Source organism: Piliocolobus tephrosceles, chromosome 21 (assembly GCF_002776525.5).
Source record: "Piliocolobus tephrosceles isolate RC106 chromosome 21, ASM277652v3, whole genome shotgun sequence".
NCBI classification, from domain to species: Eukaryota; Metazoa; Chordata; class Mammalia; order Primates; family Cercopithecidae; genus Piliocolobus; species Piliocolobus tephrosceles.
This window is the reverse complement of record NC_045454.1, coordinates 33701837-33717883: the sequence shown is the minus strand read 5'-3', so window position 1 is coordinate 33717883 and position 16047 is coordinate 33701837. Positions and strand designations below refer to the sequence as shown.

General features: G+C 48.8%; 1 protein-coding gene across 5 annotated transcripts in view; it reads left to right on the top strand.

The window, feature by feature from the left end:
* The first annotated feature begins 311 nt into the window (after window positions 1–311).
* The window catches only part of GATAD2A (GATA zinc finger domain containing 2A), a 132035-nt gene continuing 116299 nt past the window's right edge, over window positions 312–16047 (top strand). For 4 of the 5 annotated variants that reach the window (XM_023229580.2, XM_023229575.2, XM_023229577.2 and 1 more), the window contains exon 1: window positions 312–704. The gene's annotated coding sequence lies outside the window, so the exon portion shown is untranslated. The remainder of the gene's footprint in view (window positions 705–16047) is intronic. The other variant, XM_026456999.1, reaches the window with a different exon arrangement.

The window sequence follows — 16047 nt, the reverse complement described above, 5'->3', positions numbered from 1 at the left end:
GGGGTCCCAGCGAGCCGGCCACGAATTGACGCGTCCCCCTAGGCCCCGCCCCTCGCGGGGTTCCCGCCCCGAAGTTTAAGTCCCGCCCTTGCATGGCCTTCAGTGGCTCTGCGGCCCGCTCCCATCTACCATTGGCAGAATGCCTGTCAGTCATTCCGTCCCGCCTCTTCGGATCCGCCCCGGCCGGCGGCGCGATCCCGAGAACCAGCCGGCCCGCGCACTCATTGGTCGTCATGCGCTGTCTGTCATGAGGCTGGCCACACCTTCTATGGGGTGCGGGTCCTGAGAGTCCTGTCTGGACGTCATTGGCTTGTGGCGCCTTCACTCGGAGAGACGCGCCTCAACCCGGAAGTATGCGAGGCGAAATCTGCCTAGCAACCGGGGAAGCCGGGCTGTGAAGCGGGCAATTTCAGTGTGAGTCTGAGCCGCGAGACCGAGCGGCGGCTCTGAGCGCGGCGCGGCGGCTCCTCCCGCCCGGGGTCAGCGCCCCGGCGCGCGCACGCGCACCCCCGCCGCCCGAGCGCGCCCCGCGCCGCCCGCGCAGTCGGTGGGTCGGTCGTCTGTCCTGTCGCCGCTGCCGCCGCCGCCGCGGCCGCCACCTGAGGGAGTCGCCTCCGCGGGACGCCACAGGACCTGACCGGACTGCGCCGCCCGAGGTCGTCCCGTGTCTCGGCCGCCGTCGGCGAGGGCGCCGAGCAACTTCGGTGAGTAAGGGGCAGGCGCCGCTGGCGGGTCCCCGGCTTCCGGTGCCCCGGGCTCTCTGGGGCTTCCGCTTCTCCCGCACTACCTTCGCCGAGCGGACTCCCTTCTCCACAGGACCTCCCTCTCAGGGGAGCCTCCTGCTCTGGGCCCCCCTCCTCTCTAGGAGACCCCGTCTCTTTAGGGGACCCTTGCCTCTCTTGGGGACCCCCATCTCTCCAGGCAGGGGACCCCGCTTCTCTAGGGGAACCCTGCCTCTCTAGAGGACCCCACCTTTCTAGAGGACCCCACCTTTCTAGAGGATCCCCACCTCTCTAGGGGACCCCGTCTCTCTAGAGGATCACCGCCTCTCTAGGGGACCTCGTCTCTAGGGAACCCCCATCTCTCCGAGGGGAGCCCTGTCTCTCTAGGCGACCCTGCTTCTCTAAGGGAGTCCCCCTTATCAGGGGCTCCCCCGCCTCTCTGAGGACCCCTGCTGGAGGGAACCCCCACCTCTCTGAGGAATCCTGCCTTTGAGAGGAACTAACTCCCTTCTTTGGGGATCCCCAACTCTTTGAGGATTCCCGCTTAGCTGAGGGGACTCCCTTCTTCTCTGAGGGTCCCTCTACTTTTCTCAGGAACCCACCCCTTTGAGGGACCCCCTGCCTCCCTAGGGACCCCCTCCTATCTGAGGACCCCTGCCTCTGAGGGGAGTCCCTTTCTCTGAGGGACCCCTGCCTCTTTGAGGGGAATCCCCATCTGAGCGACTCTCTACCTCTCTGAGGGTCCCCCCCTTTCTCTGAGGGGCCCTGGCCTCTCTAAGACCCTATCCTCACTCCTCTAAGGAGACCCCTGCTTCTATTAGGCTATACTTTCTCTGAGGGATCCCCCACCTTTTGTGGATTTCTGGGGAATCCCTTCTTCCCTGGGGGACCCCTCTTTTAAGAAGACATTCCAGCTTCTCAGAGAAAGCCCTACCTCTTTGTAGGAACCTCCCCACCCCTGCTTCTCTGAGCTGTGGTCCTACTTTTCTGACTTGTCCCCCTTTATTTTATTTTTTTGGAGACAGAAAATCTCACTCTGTTGCCCAGGCTGCAGTGCAGTGGTACCACCTGGGCTTACTGCAACCTCTGCCTCCCGGGTTCAAGCGACTCTCCTGCCTCAGCCTCCCGAGTAGCTGGGACTATAGGCACCTACCACCACGCCCGGCTAATTTTTGTATTTGTGTAGAGAGGGGATTCCATCATGTTGGCCAGGCTGGTCTCGAACTCCTGACCTCAGGTGATCCACCCACCTCAGCCTCTCAAAGTGTTGGGATTACAGGTGTGAGCCACCACGCCTGGCCCCTCTACTTTTTGATGAGTGCCTTCACTTTCCTGAGGGGGTCCCCCACTTCTTTGAAATGCCCATCTGACCGGATCATTAGTTATCTGAGGTATACCCCTACTTTACCAGCATCCTACTTTTCTATTTCTTCTATACTCTATGTATACTGCAATTTTCTGAGGGATCCCTGGTATCTCCCCTTAACTTGAGATATCCCACTCCTGTAGGCTCCTCACGTCTCTGAAGTATGTCTCCCCTTTTCCAAGATATCCCTTCTCCTGATGGGAGACACTGGATCTCTTCACTTCTCTGTGGGGTCTGTCTGAATTCCATGGGGTTCCCTCCCACTTGCCTGAGAGTATTCCCTCTTACTAGAGGCTTTCCTCCTGATTTTCTAAGGGAGAAACTATTTATTTATCCTTGGAGCATTCATATGAAGCTTCTCCTCTTTCTGTCTGTGGCACCTACTTCCCCCAGCTGTGGAGGAAGAGAGCAGAAATGTACCCCTCCTTCAGTCTTTGTTGCCACTCTAGGGGTATTCTCTGGACTTTTATTTCGGTTTCCAGGGGCCTGGAGGATTTTGTGGCTGGAGGGGGAAGTTGGGGACAGAGAGGCAAAGAGCATGATTTCCTCATGTCCCTCTAAGATCTGCTAGATTTAGGGGAGCAGGAGCTGCTACTAGATGACCACCTTAGTTACTCAATTTTCCAGTTGTGGGGCCATCACAGTGTTGTCACGCCTTTGTGACGACAAATGGGACAAGAGAGAAACATTGTATCCCCATTATCACACTGTCAAGCTGTGGGAGTGACCCACTTCCTGTCCCATCCCTCAGTCCTCCCTCTGCATACTATAACTTAACTTTCCCTCCCCCTGCTGAAAAACATCAAAATGAAAAGGAGAAGAAAACTCTCCTTTATCTCTTCCTGTTGCATTTTCTCTCCCGAGATCCCCTGATTCAACCCTTGATCAAATAGGATCCCTAGTTCATAGGCCACTTTGGTTGGAAAGACAGAACAAGAAGCAGGAAATGGGTCACCTTAGATCCAGAAACAGGGGAAGGGAGGCAAGGGACAGGATTTCTGTAAGTTTTAGGTGATTTTGGCCTGGCCCAAAAGGAACTTTTTATGTGGCGTTTACACATCTCATGTACTTTTTTTAATGGCCCACCCTGGATTCCAAGTTCAGTAGCTAATTTTATCTGCTTTGCCAAACGCAGAGCTCTGTGGAGCCCAAGTAGATGAATGCTGGCATTGAGAGATGGTCCAAAGGACAGGAATGAACTCAGTTTGAAACCTGAGTAACTTGTAACCACTTCGTGTCCACGCACAAGTCTCAAGCTAAAAACGTGGGGAGCGTTTGACTGAAGTGGAGTTCTGAAGTATGGGCTGCACTAGTGTTTGCTTTAGCATTTCAACAAGTTCTTCCCTCTGACTCCACTGGAACTGCAGTTCACTTTACAGTTTGACTGAGGGCAGTCTCTCCTGTTCGTTTCCATCTGGGTCTTGCTTAATTTGAGTCCTTTGTGAAGACTCCTGCCGAGGCTATAATTTGAGTTCTAAATCTGTCGGTGGACCATGTGGACACAAGTTTCAACTCGAGCTATTTTCTTCTGGGGAGAAGTGCTTGGAGACTTTCCTGGGCCCTCTGCTGCTGGGCTAAGTCAAGTCCAGGCAGGAGGCTGCTGCAGACTTAGTTGCTCTTCTCCTGCCTCTTCCTGGTCAGCTGTAGGCACTGCCCTCAGGGGAAGGGAAAGATAGTGGGGAGCTTGGGACTGAGATGAGGGTAGAGAAGTGCCTGAGGGTAGGGAAGTGCCTGCATGTATTTACTATTTTATTTTATTTTTTTGAGACAGGATCTCATTTTGTTACTCAGGTTGGAGTGCAGTGGCGGGATCTCGGCTTACTGCAACCTCTGCCCCACTGGCTCACGTGATCCTCCCACCTCAGCCTCTGAAGTAGCTGGGACCACAGGCGCATGCCATCACGCCCGGCTGTATTTTTGTATTTTTGGTAGAGACGGGGTCTCGCCATGTTGCCCAGGCTACTCTCGAACTCCTGAGCTCAAGTGATCCACCCGCCTCAGCCTCCCAAGGTGTTGGGATTATAGGCGTGAGCCACTGCGACTGACCTATTTTTTTTTTTTTTTTTTTTTTTTTGAGACGGAGTCTCGGTCCCTCGCCAGGGCTGGAGTGCAGTGGCCAGATCTCAGCTCACTGCAAGCTCCGCCTCCCAGGTTCCCGCCATTCTCCTGCCTCAGCCTCCGGAGTAGCTGGGACTACAGGCGCCCGCCACCTCGCCCGGCTAGATTTTTGTATTTTTTAGTAGAGACGGGGTTTCACCGTGTTAGCCAGGATGGTCTCGATCTCCTGACCTCGTGATCCGCCCGTCTTGGCCTCCCAAAGTGCTGGGATTACAGGCTTGAGCCACCGCGCCCGGCCAGACCTATTATTTTTAATAAAACCTGTAGGACCAGCAGATGGGATGTTAAAAAGGGAATGGACAACTTTGAAGTCAGAAGGACCTGGTTCAGATTCTGGTGCTGCCCTTCTTAGTTATGTGACCTTGGACAAGTGATGGCACAAAATTGGCATGTTATTAAATATTTGAGGGAACACATTGCTCTGAATGTGTGTTAAGGTGCTTATTGATGATGGGAGGTGCTTCCTAGATGGATGAATGAATGAGTCTGAGGTAATAAACTGGAGGCGGACAGCACAGCTCCTGGCACACGGTTGGTGTGCAGTAAAGGCTGCTTGTTGTGCTCATGAGATTAAGGTCCTGGCCTGGACTCCCAGACCAGAAAGCGCTTGATATTCTGCCAAGGCTAAAAATGTCCGAAGAGAAAGAAACTTGGTATGTCTCTTGGAAAACCCACTCCCCCACTGAGTCTCTTAGCAAGAGTTTTCTGTGTTCTGATACCAGATGTGAGATGGATTTGCTGTGTGGCAGGGCGTTTGTGTTTCTCTTGGCCTTGGCGTCTCCCCCTGTAAAATGGGGTAATTTGTGAATTAAGGGCAAGTAGGGAGATGTATTACTCTAATTAGACCACAGGCAAGATAGAAGATTATAATGAACTTGAAGAATTGTGGGAAGAAAAAAATAGATGAACTATGTACGCCTAAGGGATCATATGCATATTATGAGACTGCTTGAGTGAGTGAGTCCAGCAGTTACCTGGTGAGTGATCTGTTCTTACACTTTAGAACCTTGAAAGAAGAGCCGTTCTTTCATTGTAATAGATCAGATTTGGGGACAAAAGACTGGGAAAGTGATGTACAAAGGCATTTGACGCCACACAATAATAGTACTTTGAGAGGGCCAGTGTGTGGCTTAGTGCCCACGAGGAGATCAGAATTCACCTCAAGCTCCCAAGGCCCAGAGGGCTGTGGAGATGCTAACTCAGCTTAGAGGCTGGGGCAGGGGTCGGGGTGCAGTGGAATAGAGGGGAGTGGACAGGACATTAAAAAAAAATTCTTTTTTAGAGGACTTTTTTCTTAACAATTAATGAAAGCCATAGAATCATGGCTGGTAAATTAGGCCCAGCCTTCTTCACTTACTAGTATGGGGACAGATGGCATTCTGCCCCTGACCCCTAAACCCAGGAGGAAATAATGGGTGAAAATATGAGCTAGGCCCCTGGTGGGCTGCTCCTACGTTTGAAGAAAGGATTCTGGGTTTTTTTTGTTTGTTTGTTTTCTTCCTGGAAATAAACCCTCTCTCTTCCTCCTTCTGTCCTTCTTTCTTTCTCTCTTTCATACACACATATACAGACATACACTGACTTTGGTATTGAAGCAAATAAATATCCATCAATCTTAAATTTCTTTCAATTCTTTTAAGGACAGTTATTCCATTACATGGGAAAGGAGCAAAATTTATAATATTTAAAATATAAGAACTAAGGTAAACAACGTCAAAGGGATCACTCTCCCCTTTAAAATTATGCTATGTCTCTTATGTGCCACAGACTTCACTCTGGTGGATGGTGGCGCCACCACCACGTCTCTATCTAACAGGAAGTTTTTTAAACTTATTTTTTTTTTACTTGAAGGATCCTTACAGCAATAAAAAACCTTGGATAGTTAGAAATGATATTGATCTAGGTACATTTATTAGATGTAATGTAATGTGGTTATCTGTTGGTGGGCAGGTCTGAAAGGCATGTGGGTCCAAACACTGCCCAGCTTCTAACTCTGGACGGTAAAAACTGTTGATTTATGGAACTGAAATAGCTAGGGAAGTCAGGGTTTCCTTCCTGTTGGAGACAGCACTGGGGGCATTAAATCCCTGTGGGATCTTGATGATAAGAAATAAACTGACCTCTTTTGGAATTGGGAAATAACTACTGTGTCAAGTGATTCCATCCAAATGAATGGATGGTGTTATTTTTGATTTCTAGTATTAAGTTTGACTTCATCCTCTCTGCAACTTGACTGCCTTTGTTTATACTGTTGTGTCTTTTGAATAAGAGTTTTTCCTTTTCTTTCTTTTTCTTTCTTTTTTTTTTTTTTTTTTGAGACAGAGTCTTGTGCTCTGACACCCAGGCTGGAGTGCAGTGGTACAATCACAGCTCACTGCAGCCTTGACTTCCGGGCTCAAGTGATCCTTCCACCTCAGCCTCTCGAGTAGTTGGGACTACAGGCACGCACCACCATGCCCGGCTAATTTTGTATTTTTTGTAGAGACTGGGTCTCGCTATGTTTCCCGGGCTGGTCTTGAACTCCTGGGTTTGAGTGATTCTCTCACTTTGGCCTCCCAAAGTGTTGGGATTATAGGTGTGAGCCACAGTGCCCAGCCTAAGTTTATTGTGTTTCTTTTTTTTCAGACGGAGTCTCGCTCTGTCACACAGGCTCGAGTGCAGTGGTGCAATCTTGGCTCACTGCAACCTCTGCCTCCTGGCTTCAAGCAATTCTCTGTCTCAGCCACCCAAGTAGCTGGCATTACAGGCACCCACCACCATGCCTGGCTAACTTCTGTAGTTTTAGTAGAGATGGGGTTTCACCATCTTGGCCAGGCTGGTCTCGAACTCCTGACCTCGTGATCCACCTGCCTCAGCCTCCCAAAGTGCTGGGATTACAGGCATGAGCCACTGCTCCTGGCTAGATTTATTTATTTATTTATTTATTTATTTATTTATTTATTTATATTTTTATTGAGACAGAATCTTGCTATGTCATCCAGGCTGGAGTGCAGTGGCACGATCTTGGCTCACTGCAACCTCTGCCTCCTGGGTTCAAGCCATTCTCCTGCCTCAGCCTCCCCAGTAGCTGGGATTACAAGCATGTACTACCGTGCTCAGCTACTTTTTGTGTTTTTAGTAGAGACAGGGTTTCACCATGTTGGCCAAGCTGGTCTTGAACTCCTGACCTCATGAACTGCCTGCCTCAGCCTCCCAAAGTGCTGGGATTACAGGCGTGAGCCACTGCGCCTGGCCAAGTTTATTCTTTTAAATTGGCTTATAAGGGGCCAGACACAGTGGCTCACACCTGTAACCCTAGCACTCTGGGAGGCTGAGGCAGGGGATCACTTGAGGTCAGGAGTTTGAGACCAGCCTGGCCAAAATGGCGAAAGCCTGTCTACTAAAAATCCAAAAATTAGCTGGGCGTGGTGGCGCACGCCTATAATCCCAGCTACTCGGGAGGCTGAGGCACAAGAATGGCTTGAACCTGAGAGACAGAGGTTGCAGTGAGCTGAGATCAGGCCACTGCACTCCAGCCTGAGTGACAGAGTAAGATTCTGTGGCAAAAAAAAAAAAAAATTTTTTTGTTTTGACTTATAAGGGACAAATGAACACTCAACTAAGAGCTTTACTTGTGTGGCCATAAGGTATGGTGTGTGTGTGTTTTCTAGTGCAATTTACATTACATTACAAATTAGAAAGTGTTAAATTTTTTGGCCCATGTAACTTCCTATGCCAACAAATAATTCAGGAGCAAACATTTTCATGCCTAAGATAAAACGTTTTCATGCTTGGTGAGGGGATTCTGGCAGTAAGCAGGACTGACGCAGTTGGCTTCCAGGAGCATACATCTTAGTTGCAGACAAATAAACAAGCAAATGAATGAAAGAATATTGTGAGGTTTCTTGAGAATATCCCTAAGTGCTGCAGCTACCCTCATTGGGAGCTTCAGGTGGAGTTCCTTGGAGGTGTAGAAGTGAAACCTCACTACCTCTTTAATTTCCTCACTGGGCTCCTGTTTCCTATCTCTAAAAGGAGAAAGAAATTATGGCATTTTCCTACTTGATTGTTGGCGATAGTTGATTCATGACCACTGTGATTGTAATCTTGGAGAAACAGAGAGAAACTAGAATGGTCACGGTAGGGGTATTTTCAGGTTTGTCTTTCTTTCTTTCTTTCTTTTTTTTTTTTTTGGAGACAGAGTCTTCCTCTGTTGCCCAGGCTGGAATGCAGTGACTCGATCTCGGCTCACTGCAACCTCCACCTCCTGGGTTCAAGTGATTCTCCTACTTCAGCCTCCCTAGTAGCTGGGATTACAGGCAACTGCCACCACGGCTGGCTAATTTTTTGTATTTTAGTAGAGATGAGTTTTTCGCCATGTTGCCCAGGGTGGTCTGGAACTCCTGAGCTCCAGCAATCCTCCCGCCTTGGCCTCCCAAAGTGCTGGGATTACAGGCGGGAGCCACTATGCCTGGCTGAGTTTGCCTTTCTTGAAGTCAGTGGTGGTGTGTTTTTGGAATCCTGGGGCATTTCTTCATGGCAATGCATATTACACAAAGTGATAAACCGCTCTGAAAGCTCTTCCCTTGTTGAAATCTTAAAAACATTCAGATAAGCTGGGGCTGCCTGGGTGTTGGTGGTGGTTTAGGAATGATGAGATTTCCAGTAGATGACTGCTTTGTTGTGTATTGGTAGACTCTTGGTGCATGGATTTCCCTCTGCTTAGGCTTTCCTCTTTTTTTTTTTTTTTTTGAGGTGGAGTCTTGCTCTGTTGCCCAGGCTGGAGTGCAGTGGTGCAATCTTGGCCCACTAAAACCTCTGCCTCCCAGGTTCAAGCAATACTCCTGTCTCAGCCTCCCGAGCAGCTGGTATTACAGGCGGCACACTGCCATGCCTGGCTAAGTTTTTGTATTTTAGTAGAGATGGGGTTTCACCATGTTGCCCAGGCTGGTCTCGAACTCCTGAGCTAAGGCAATTCACCTGCCTTGGTCTCCCAAAGTGCTGGGATTACAGGCGTGAGCCACCGCTCCCGGCCTAGGCTTTCCTCTTACACTGGGACTGGGAAGATGCTGTTTACACTTTTTTATGTTGGGCAAGGCTGGAAGTCTTAGATTTGATAGGTGCTTTTCTTAACTAAGTGTATCTGCGAGAGGTGGGACCGGAGAGAAGGCGGGATATTCATTTTGGGCACAGCCTTGAGGGCAAGAGGGAGGCTGTTAGAAGGAGAGTTTCTGGTTGTCTTTTTTTCCTTCCACCCAAGTTCTGACTCCGGAGGTGGAGAGGCAGGCCTAGGCCGGAAGTGGGCGTGGAAAAGTAATGCAACTGTGCATGTGACCAGGCTCCCACCTCTGGGCTCTGCTGCCCTTGGGAAGTGGATGCTTGCTCCCTCCTGACTTCCTGTTCTCCCTTCTTACAGGCAGAGTTCTTGGGCTCCAAGTTGAGCACAGAAAATACATTCAAGGCTAGGCGTGGTGGCTCACACCTGTAATTCTAGCACTTTGGGAGGCCAAGGCAGGCGGATCATTTGAGCCCAGGAGTTTGAGACCTGCCTGGCTAACATGGCAAAACCCCGTCTCTACTAAAAATGTAAAAACTACCTGCGTGTGGTGGTATGCACCTGTAATCTCAGGTACTCTGGAGGCTGAGGCAGGAGAATCACTTGAACCCAGGAGGCGGAGTTTGCAGTGAGCTGAGATTATGCCACTGCACTCCAGCCTGAGCGACAGAGCGAGATTCCGTCTCAAAAAAAAAAAAAAAAAGAAAACAGGTTCAAGTTCCCCCTTTTTCCTGAGTAAGCCGTTTTGTCAGAGCTGGGAGCCACCAGTGGACCTGTACTTGCCAGTTTTGGTGTCTCAACTAATACACCCACAGACTCAGAGGTTTATCTGGCAGGTTGGCGAAAAAGATGGTTTCTTGTTATATTATCACAGTGTTCCCCTCAGGAACTCTTGTGCACCAAGAGCTGCCTGGAGATGTGTATGGAACTTAAAGAAGCTGACAGTGGATAGGTCCTTCAGGAAGAGTGTGCTTTGGAAGAATGGTTTGCAGTTACTTACAGTTTTTTGCTTTATAAAAGGACTGTGGGAGGCCCTCTGCCGTAGAAACTTTATAGCCAAAAAACTTTGGGCTTGATCCTGATTCTACCACTTGCTGGCATGTGACCTTAGAAAAATAGCCTAACTTCAAGTGGCCTACTCTTTCTGAGCCTCAGTTTCCTCAAAATTAAACTCAAATCCTCATTTGTGGGCTGGTTTGTTTGTAAGCATACAGCAAACGGCAAAGACCGTTGTAGATGCCTAGTAAGGGTAGTTGTTAAAGAATCATATTTAGGAGCCAAGCATGGTGGCTCATGCCTGTAAACCCAGCAGTTTGGGAGGCTGAAGCGGGTGGATCACCTGAGGTCAGGAGTTGGAGATCAGCCTGGCCAACATAGTGAAACCCTGTCTCTACTAAAAGTACAAAAAATTAGCTGGGCGTGGTGATGGGCGCCTGTAATCCCAGTTACTAGGGAGGCTGAGCAGGAGAATCGCTTGAACCCGGGAGGCGGAGGTTGCAGTGAGCTGAGATCGTGCCACTGCACTCCAGCCTGGGCAACAAAAGCGAAACTCTGTCTGAAAAAAAAAAAAAGAATCATATTTAGACTGACTGTTTCTCTTGAGGTTGGCACCTGACTTTGGACAACAATCTGTGGGTGTTAATACTGCCCAAGAACAAACCAGTTGACACTGGGCCAATAGGTTGGGCATGTCTGAAGGCCAGTGATCAGGAAGTTCCTAGATTGGTTGATTTTTCCCAGTGAGATCCCTTAGTTCATTGTAGCTTTAACCCCCACAGCCTCACCTTACTGTACTCTCCATATGGACTTGCAGTGCCTCAGGAAATGTGATGGGGTAATTGGGAAAAAGGCTTAAACCTTGAGCTCAGGCGATCCGCCTTCCTCGGCCTCTCAAAGTGCTGGGATTTCAGGCATGAGCCACTGTGCGCAACCTGTATGTTAGGTTTCTTTCTTTCTTTTCTTTCCCTCCTTTCTTTTTTTCTTTCTTTCTTTCTTTTCTTTTTTGATAGTCTCGCTCTGTCACCCAGGCTGGAGTGCAGTGGCGTGGTCTCAGCTCACTACAACCTCCGCCTCATGGGTTCAAGCCATTCTTCTGCGTCAGTCTCCCGAGTAGCTGGGATTACAGGCCACCATGCAGGGCTGATTTTTGTATTTTTGGGAGAGACGAGGTTTTACCATGTTGGCCAGGCTGGTCTCGAATTCCTGACCTCATAATCCACCCGCCTCAGCTTCCCAAAGTGTGGGATTACAGGCGTGAGCCACTGCCCCCGGCCGTTAGGTTTCTTAAGTCACTAGGCGTTGTGAGAAGAGGCATAGCGTGGGCACAGGCAGGGACCTGGAGGTGAAAACAGCCAAGTGAGTTCCCTTGACCTGAGGAGGTTATGCTGTTCTAAAAGTCAGAGTTTGAACTGATCACTTTGGCAAGAAAAGTCCAAAATTGCTTCCAAAGGTAGAAAGTTAAAATGTGCTATAGTAGGATCCAAGATTAAACTCAAAATAGTATTTAAATTGAGCTTTTTTTTATTGGAGACGGAGTTTCATTCTTGTTGCCCAGGCTGGAGTGCAATGGCGCGATCTCAGCTCACTGCAACCTCCGCCTTCTGGGTTCAAGCGATTCTCCTGCCTCAGCAGGAGAATGAGTAATGTGTAATGAGGCTAATTTTGTATTTTTAGTAGAGATAGGATTTCTCCATGTTGGTCAGGCTAGTCTCGAACTCCCAACCTCAGGCGATCCACCTGCCTTAGCCTCCCAAAGTGTTGGGATTACAGGTGTGAGCCTCTGCGCTGGGCTTTATTTTTTTATTTTTTTTGAGACGGAGTCTCGCTCTGTCACCCAGACTGGAGTGCAGTGGCCGGATCTCAGCTCACTGCAAGCTCCGCCTCCCGGGTTCACTCCATTCTCCTGCCTCAGCCTCCCAAGTAGCTGGGACTACAGGCGCCGCCACCTCGCCCGGCTAGTTTTTTGTATTTTTTTAGTAGAGACGGGGTTTCACCGTGTTAGCCAGGATGATCTTGATCTCCTGACCTCGTGATCCGCCCGTCTTGGCCTCCCAAAGTGCTGGGATTACAGGTTTGAGCCACCGCGCCCGGCCCTGCGCTGGGCTTTAAATTGAGCTTTCAGTAAACGTTTTCAATCAGGAAGCAATGATGGCCAGTGAAATCAGCCATCTAGACTCTATAATGGTATACTGTATATGTAGACTTTAACCTCCAAAGAAGCTTCAAGAAAACAGACTTCAGGGCTGCTTCTGACTTTTTCCTTTGAGAATTGTTATCATTTAAGCTGGTCTAGAATTCTTAATACTGCAGAACAGTTTTTTGTTTTTTTTGAGACAGAGTCTTGCTCTGTTGCCCAGGCTGGAGTACACTGGCATGATCACTGCAGCTTTGAACTCTTAGGCCCAAGCCATCCCCTTGCCTCAGCACCCAGATAACTAGGACTACAGGCACATGCTATCATGCCAGGCTAATTTTATGTATTTATTTATTTAGTTAAGCAGAGTTTTGCTCTTGTTGCCTAGGCTGGAGTGCAATGGCGTGATCTTGGCTCACCACAACCTCTGCCTCCCAGGTTCAAGTGATTCTTCTGCCTCAGCCTCCTGAGTAGCTGGGATTACAAGCATGCACCACCATGCCTGGCTAATTTTGTATTTTTAGTGGAGATGGGGTTTCTCCATGTTGGTCAGGCTGGTCTCGAACTCCCGACCTCAGGTGATCTGCCTGCCTCATGCCTCCCAAACTGCAGGGATGACAGGCGTGACCCACCACACCCTGCCTTATTTATTTATTTATTTATTTGAGATGGAGTCTCTCTCTTGGTGCCCAGGTTGGAGTGCAGTGGGCAACTGCCCAGGCGAGAGTGGGAGTGCGATCTCAGGTCACCGCAACCTCCACTTCCTGGATTCAAGTGATTCCTCTGCCTCAGCCTCCTGAGTAGCTGGGATTACAGGCATGTGCTACCACACCCAGTTAATTTTTGCATTTTTAGTAGAGATGGAGTTTCATATTGGCCAGACTGGTCTCCAACTCCTGACCTCAGGTGATCTGCCAGCCTCGGCCTCCCAAAGTGCTGGGATTACAGGCGTGAGCTACCACTCCCGGCCAGCTAATTTCATTTTTTCACTTTGTCTTAGAGACAGTGTCTCACTGTGCTGCCCAGGCTGGTCTCAAACTTCTGGGCTCAAGGACTCCTCCCACCTTGGCCTCCCTAAGTGCTGGGATTACAGGCATGAGACACTGTGCCCAGCCTAGAACAATTTAAACTAACTTTCGGCTGGGTGTGGCGGCTCACGCCTGTAATCCCAACATTTTGGGAGGTCGAGGTGGGCAGATGACCTGAGGTCAGTAGTTCACCAACATGGTGAAACCCCGTCTCTACTAAAATACAAAAATTAGGCCCGGCGTGGTGGCTCACGCCTGTAATCCCAGCACTTTGGGAGGCCGAGGCAGGTGGATAACGAGGTCAGGAGTTTAAGACCAGCCTGGCCAAGATGGTGAAACCTTGTCTCTACTAAAACTACAAAAATTAGCTGGGCACGATGGTGGGTGCCTGTAATCCCAGCTACTTGGGAGGCTGAGGCAGGAGAATCGCTTGAACCTGTGCGTCAGGGGTTGCAGTGAGCTGAGATCACGCCACTGCCCTCCATCCTGGGCAACAGAGTGAGACTCCGTTTCAAAAAAAGAAAAGCAAAAATTAGCCAGGCATGGTGGTGCATGCCTGATGCCTGTAATCCCAGCTACTTGGGAGGCTCAGGCATAAGAATTGCTTGAACCTGGGAGGTGGAGGTTGCAGAGAGCTGAGATCATGCCACTGCATTCCAGCCTGGATGACAGAGCGAGGCTCCATCTCAAAAAAACAAACAAAAACCTACTTTTTTTTTGAGACAGGGTCTCATTTGGTCACCCACGCTGGAGTGCAGCAGCGGTAGTGACACAGCTCACTACAGCCTCGACCTCCCAAGCTCAAGCCTGCTAATTTTTATATTCGTTTTTGCAGGGACGGGGTTTTGCCATGTTGCCCATGCTGGTCTGGAACTCCTGGGCTCAAGTGATCCGCCCGCCTGGGTCTCCCAAAGTGTTGAGATTGCAGGTGTGAGCTACCTCGTCCAGCCAATTTCTAAACTTTCACTGCATTTTCAAACTTTAGCCTTTATATTTAACTTCTCAAATTGTCTCTATTCAAGGTTAACTTTTTGACCTAAATTTGAAATAAGTATCTTAGTCTTCCCAAAACAGGAGTTGGTTAGATAGAGACCTGATTATGTCGGCATGTAAGAGGGCATGGTTGTTATTATCAAGCTGTGAAAGAGAAAGCAAAGTAGAAAGACACTCCACCTGTGTTTTTTTAAAAATAAATTACGGGCATTTCACTATAAATGGGGGGTTTGGGGTGTATGCATCCTGTTAGGAAAACATTGGGGAGGAATGTTTTCCTAAGTTGGCAGATCTGCCAATTAACAAATGGGGAGTTGGGTGTGAAATAGATGCCAAGTTTTAAAAATACGTTTTTCTGCATGTCCAACTAAGGATATTTATTAGACTGATCATGTGACTAACAATACTCTTTCCCTGCTTGGGGGGTTTGAATAGGCTGATCTCTAGACTCAAGGCTGTCATATAGCCTTTTTGTTTTTCCTGGTAGTTTTCTGAATTTTTTTTTTTTCATCTTTAATTCATAGAAAACAGTTTACTTCCTGATTATTCAAGCCTTAAAATGGATCCAAATTAGGTGGGAATTTTTTTAAACCATATGTAGACACAAAAGAGATATTCCTTGCCAATTAATGACACATGGCAGATGAAGACAGAGTGGGAGATACACTTCCGGTTCATGACAGCACTTCTGAGCAGTTTGTGCTTAACCCTTTAGGGGAGCATTTGTGCTCAGAACCCTGGAGCAGGACACTGCCAGGGCCACACAGAGACTCCCTCTGGACAGAGCCTGCCTAACTGCAGATGGAGCCTGAACCCTGCGCTGCAGAAACACTGAGCATAACGAATTGTGGTTAGAGACGACATTCAAAACAAACACAGGTTGACAAAGTGGACCATCCCTAGAGAGCTGTGTTTCAGGGAGCTTTTCAGCATAAACGATGGTGATAGGGACAATGGGGGCTGCTGACCCATGTCCCAGGAACTCCTCATCTAGTGTGAGAATGTTGTGAATGCAAAGATGACTCTTGTAGCAGTGGTGATGCATTGGAAGTATTGTGTTTTTCATAAAGCATCACTGTAAGAGTCTCTATAGCTATTTTCTGGTCCCTCCCTGAAGAATCAAGAGTATCAAAGTATTAAGGGAATCAAAATCACTTAATAGTTAATATTTTCTTTTCCTTTCCTTTCCCAGTCAATTTCATTGTAATCTCACCACGTAAACATGAATTTGGGTTGAAATAAGAAACTTTAAAATGATCCTCCCTTAGACATTGTTGTTTTATTGTCCCTAAACTTATAGTTTTAAACTTTAGAGTACTAAGAATGCAAAGTACAGAAAGCAGGGCTGGGTGTGGTGGCTTCTGCCTATAATCCCAGCACTTTGGGAGGCAGAGGATTGCTTGAGGCTGGGAGTTCAAGACCAGCCTGGCCAACATGGCGAAACCCTGTCTCTTCTAAAAATACAAAAATTAGCTGGTGTGGTAGCACACGCCTGTCGTGTCAGCTAGTCCAGAGGCTGCGGCACAAGAATCGCTTGACGCCAGGAGGTGGAGGTTGGAGTGAGCCAAGATGACGCCATTGCACTCCAGCCTGGGGCAACAGAGCGAGACTCCGTCTCAAAAAAAAAAAAAAGTAGTCAGTGCTCATTTTTC